The sequence below is a fragment of the Quercus suber genome, unplaced genomic scaffold (genome assembly GCF_002906115.3).
Source record: "Quercus suber isolate HL8 unplaced genomic scaffold, Cork oak 2.0 scaffold_291, whole genome shotgun sequence".
Lineage (NCBI taxonomy): Eukaryota > Viridiplantae > Streptophyta > Magnoliopsida > Fagales > Fagaceae > Quercus > Quercus suber.
In genome coordinates this window covers 206,108-212,526 of record NW_027069747.1, presented here as the reverse complement: position 1 = coordinate 212,526, position 6,419 = coordinate 206,108, and positions in this window count along the sequence as shown.

Here is a 6,419-nt window from a genome sequence, read left to right as displayed (position 1 = left end):
TTCCATGCCCCATTGGGGATGTCATGTCCCTTTGAACCCGTTGCATCTCTCCCTTCAATTATTAAATTCACACTTTTTCTAAGATTGCTAATATATACAAAATTTTTGTTTCTTTCGTTCTTTCTGTCTACAATTAATCCACACGTTTTCAATTAAAAATGACTAGTACTGCATATTGTTGTTTTATTGTTTATTCATGGCCAAATGTATCCAATATCAATTCATGTATAGGTTCTAGATTTTGATAAAACGAAAAAGGGTTTAATTTTGGTCATACAATCTAACATATAGGATTGAAATGTACACTATTTTAAAAAATAATATAATACATTCACTTTTAACTTAAAAATTTTCACTTCAAGAAAGAATAGAGATGCGCATTGCCATAAAACTAAAGCTTGGTTTTGAATGAGTTTATTCTTAAACTCAGAAGAGAATGTACATCATATATTTTTTAAGGTAAGTAAAGCTCATGATCCAAATGCTTACTCATCCAACATGGCTATCTGGCGGTTGAATATTATAATATTATTTTATGAAGGATTTTAAGCTTTAGATGTTAGAGATATTAGTTAAGATGTCCAATGATAATGTAAGTCCATGTATACCTAACCTTAACTCTTGAACCCTATATAAACCCTACTTAAAGTACATTGTAACTATATATAACTGAAATTATAATGAAAATGTAGCTATTAAGACTTTTTTCCATTAATGTAGGTCATGAAGCCAAACCATGTAAACCTAGTACCTCTAACATTGGACAACCTAATTTATAGCCTAACCGCAATGCAACTACCATTCATAGCAGTTGAGAATTGTATGGTAACAGAATGAAACATCAAGGAAGGAAGGTGTTGGATCTCATCAACACAAAATTCAATCATATGACCATTCCTACTAGGTTGCTACTTAACATTTGTCTATAGTTTGCATGGTGATTTAAGAGAGAGAGAGAGAGAGAGAGAGAGTCTGACCCTTAGTACATGTAGCTTGCATCGTTATTACAGTCGGACCCAAAACACAAGTTGACGTGGGTTTGAGGTGTCCACTTCAATGTTGAAATGTACCCAAAAATTTGCCTTGAATGCTATTGTTGGCTTGGCAGGGCTCCAATAGAAAACAAAATTTTGAATTAGCTGTGTCTCTAATCTCTAGACTCTACTGGTACTGGAGAATGGAGATGGTGACCAATGAGATAAGATGTGGTTCCGCTTTACACGCTTTGGCCCACCTCATGCTGCAGGAATGTCTCAAACATCTGGGGACCTTGTAAATAGTAACCTAAATTTCTTACCACAACCTGCCAGCTACTTCAAAATCAAATGAATATGAAGAGCGACGAAGTATATTCATTTTCATTTTAAGGTGGTTTTCCTCTTGTTCTAATCCCTAAGCATAACATTCTCATTTTTAGTTTAAATGTTACAAATTTAAAATATATTTACCGTTATATTGTTTAAAATTTTTCAATGATATCATATATTCGCAATAACATCTGAAAGGAGATAATCTTGGTCCACGCCCGGTTCTCTCTCTCCCACAAGTGCCAAATTAGAGGGCTAATGGGAAGACCAACTGCATGCGTTGTGGTGACTATAAAGAATATTAATGATATTTAGTATTGTATGTCTTGATGAGATCCAAAAACTTCCTGTTTCATTCCGTTACCTTATGAACTTATCCATTTTTACGGGACGAGTCCTCTCTTCTCTCATAGGCTAATAGTTGTGAGAGAAGGGAGAACTCCTTCCATAAGAGTAAATAATTTCTTTTGAGATTGATAACTGCACAATTTTAATTAGTCTAAATTAATTAGTGTCCAAATTAAAGTTCATTATGTATTTGTATATATATCTGTACACATATTTTATGGCTTCTCCAACTTTAGAGGATGTTAAGATTAAATGATTAAATTTACTCTTTATTAATAATTTGAATTTTTGAAATAATTGGTAATTTATCATAGAATGCTAGCAAAATAATCATGGTAATGAAAAAGCACTGCATCTACCTTGCTTGATGTCATTTTCTTGCTTTGTCTATGTTTCCTGCCTTAGTGGGTTTGTGAATTGCAAGAAAATCCAACACAATGAGTTCTTGAGTGAAGTTTATGTTTTTATAACCATTATTGAAGGATGTTAGTGAGGAGCTAGTAACAACTGCTTTCCTTATGAGTTGGTGATGTTAGAATTATGATTGAATGATCAAATTCACTATGATAAATTGTTGATCCTTTCAAAAATTTAAGGTGTTAGAAATATGTAAATTTAATTATTTAAACACCGTTGGAGGGGACTATTTTTTGCTTGGAAAACTGAAGCATGGTTTTTTTAAAGCACCAACAAGTGCAAGCAAACCAATGGTGTGAATTTTCAAACTTTCAAGATTCTTTTACTTCACAGTTATTTATTTTGAGCAAAACGATTATTACACAAAATAATTTTTTTTTTTTTTTTTAAATCTTGAAGAACATGCATAGCTTGTAAATGAGGCTAGTGTATCTTTATGCGTGTATTTGATTTGTGAAGACACTGTAAATTATTGTAATAATTGTCTCCAATATACCTTTCAATCTGTTTATATAATCGGTATTTAATCTCTTTTATTGCAAAATCATCTCTATTCTTTCATGGAGTGAAAAGTTATGAAGTAAAAAGTCAAAGTTAAAAAAAAAAAATAAAAAAAAAAAATTGTGTAATACAAATCCTTTTTCAGAATCTATGACCAAACTTCAACCTCTTGTCGTTTTACAAAAATTAAAATCTAAAACAAAAATGCAGTCATTTTTAATTGAAAACGTGGATTGTAAAAAGAAGGAAAGAAAGAAATAACAATTTGAATTATAGTACAAAAAGGCTAAATAAAAATTTAAATCCTTTAACTTACTAAAATTCAATTTACACGTCCAACTTCGTACTTTTGTTTAATGGGAAATGTTAACGAATGTTTTTAGAGTAATAGATAATAATTCATTTAAAGAAAGCTTTTATGGGAAAAAAAAAATTAATGTTTTGACAGTTTTTTCTATTTTTCATAAAAATTATGTTAAAACTTTTCTAAAATGGATTATCAACTATTATTTTAAGTGCACTCATTAACATGAACCTTATTTAAATATTCTTTAACTTTCAAATTTATGCAATTTATTCTCCCTGTTAATTTCCTTTTAAAAAACTCCATTAAGGACCTTTTACTCGACAACATTTTGTTTTACTAGTGGATGAGTTAATATAAATTGAATTTTTGTCAAAATTAAAGGATACAGTATGTAATTTAACCTAGTAAAAATCTTATAAGAAGTGTGAATCTAATAATTGAATGGGGGAGTCTCATCCCAACGGTTAAAGCGACAGGAAAGGAGACATGACAAGCCAAATGGGCCATGGAAATCTAATATACAATAAAAGCCTGTGGGACCAAACCAAAATTTGCATGGGCCCTCTCAAGACATCCATCCCATACGATTGTGACTGAACGGCTCCCGATAAATCCGAAATTGTCGACCCCTTACTTATCGGCATGCAAAATGATGAACAAGTTGATGGGTGAGAGAGAGAGAAAGAGAGAGAGAGATGCTGCTGAGACTGACAGCATCTGCATGAAAGCTTAAATGTGTAATAGTACTAATGGTAGTAATAATGTTTTTCTCATACATTTCGTGGGTGCTATTGAATGACGTTTTTCTTCATCTTCTTTTAAAAAAATAAAAATTTGGTTCAGATTGGGGAGGAATTGAATGAAGGTTTAATGCTTGAATTTTGTCTTGAAGGACCCACAATGCATTTTTTTTTTTGTCCCATATTCCTATATTCAAAGTGTTAGAGTTAGGGCCACCTATATTCTATAAATGAGAAAGTAGTTGTAATGCTTGAATTTATGTATCTATGACAACAATGCTGAGTGATTTATCTAGATCTGCCTAAGCCTATCATACCAGGCTCAAAATCTAAGTATGAAACAATTGGCTGTAAGCATTTGGTTCGGGTTGGACCTTGCTAGTTAGAGTAGGGTCCTATATAATTTAAATACATATAGTACAAGTGTAGAACCCCTCTACTTAGAACCAATCAATACCTGTCCAAAACTAAGTGGTGTGTGGTTGTATTTCTTTTTGTTTGTGTGAATTAATTACTTTTCATAAATAAATTTAATAATCATAAATTTCCCTTATCTTATTTACTATCCTCTCAAGGATCATCAAAATTTTTAGTTGTTCTTTTCTTGGCCAAGTCAGGAGACATACAAGTGATACCAGAATAAAATTGGTTTCCTAGGAAATTGTGGTAGAGTTGATGTATATTGACATGTTTGGCCTCAATTTGGAAACCCTTGCAATAAATGTACACCTACACTGTATGAAAGCTATGAACACAAACTTTGAAACCCTTTTCATGATGAGCGCTTTTGTTGTGAGCCGAGTTCAAACCCCAAATTTCTTATTTGAGAACATTTTTTTTTTATATATTAATTGTACTAATTAATCGGAACCCACAACTTAAAGAGTTAATTTAATATTATGAAAATATTAGGTGTATTGTACCTAAAATTATAGAAAATGTACGAATATATATATATATATATATATAATTATTAATAAATAAAGTTTATTAATGACAAGACCAAAGTTACATCCCTACCAGATTACATTAATAATTATCACATACATCATATATATACATATTTCTTCTCACAATATTTGAGTCTTATACTTGTGTAGAATTCATATATTGTGAAAGGGAGGATATATATATCCGATATATGAGATACTTTCTTATACTATAAATCCAACTCAATATACCAATAACTTGTACCAAGTCCCAAGTCAACCACACACTAAGTCACAACCCTGCTAAGGTAACATGAGAAATATACAACAAGAACGAAACAAACCATAAAAACTCAAGCCTTCCTACTAACATCAGGAATTGGAATACCCCAATCATAACATAACACCCTATTTATATTGAATGTAGAATTTCCGTTTAGCCATCATCATAGTCTGATTTCCCATATCATTACAAGTAAAATACTTTCCTCAAACTTAAAAGACTCTCACGGATTCTTTCATTTCTTTCTTCTCATATGTGGTAATAGCAGCCCCAATACCAATCTGCATAAAGGACCTTTAAAACTTGATCCCATACAAGACTTTAGTTGCTGACCAAATAGCCCTTCAAAAGCTCCTTCCAAATTCTTCTGGTAAAAGAATAATGAAAGAATAAATTATTCATGTACTTCAAATAACTCCTACAAAACACACAGTTAGTGCCCACCCAAAAAAAACCCATTTAAACTTCCTATCCTATTACCAACTAAATGCTGAAGGCTAGCAAAGTGATGAAACAGTGTTTGGGAATTTCACTCGATTACCATACCTGTTTTCACCAATTTACTTCATCTTTGCTTAGTACCAACAGCTTCCCTAGTGTTAAAACAACTATACTTTTAAGAACTAGCAGGAGTCTAGTTACTTTATACTCTTCTTGCTTTCAGCAAATATATATGTGTGTGACCATGTAAGGTAAACAAGCAGTTTTCAGATATTTCTGGCTTCCAGACCCAATTACCATTTTGTAAAACGGTAGACACCTTGGCATTTAACTGGCTTGCTGCATCAAAGACATTTCTAAAGCCATATTTTAGAAACAAAATATTTTTCCAATCGCCCACTTAACCTTAGAAAAGGCCTCGCCAAATACATCGGATTTAATATTTAAGATTGTCATGCTCTTCACTACCTTCTTCTTCTTTTTTTTTTTTTTTTTTATATATATAGAAGAACCCATTATCATAACCATTGTTTAATTTATACAATTTCACTATAATCAAATAACATTATAATATAATAGTTGTCAGGCTTGTCACACCCAACTCACTACTGTCATGATATTGTTTGCTCTGGTCATATAGACCTCGTGGTTTTAAAATGCTTTATACCATTTAAGGTCCAAGCATATAATGCATAGTAACTTTCTTTATCTTGGCAATGTAGGTCTCATTAAAAACTTGATTCCCCCTCACCTCGCCTCATTTATAAGATCTTTTGGATTTCTGGGTACCCACAATCCACCTCCTTAAGTGCCACTTGTCCCTATGTGGGACCTACCCAGTCATACCTCGATCCATCATTGACATGATATTGTTTGCTTTGATCATACAAACTTCATGGCTTTAAAACAAGTCATACCAATTAAATTCCAAGTTTTACATATAAAGCACAACAACTCAAGGACCCAGAAGTCCCAAAAAACATTGTAAGTGAGGAGAGGTGAGGGTTAACCAAGTCCTGATTACATCTCGCATTTCCAAGATAGAGGAAGTTGTTGTGCTTTATATATAGGCATTGGACTTTATTTGGCATGACACATTTTAAAGTTGTGACGTATGTATGACCAATACAGATAATATCATGCCAA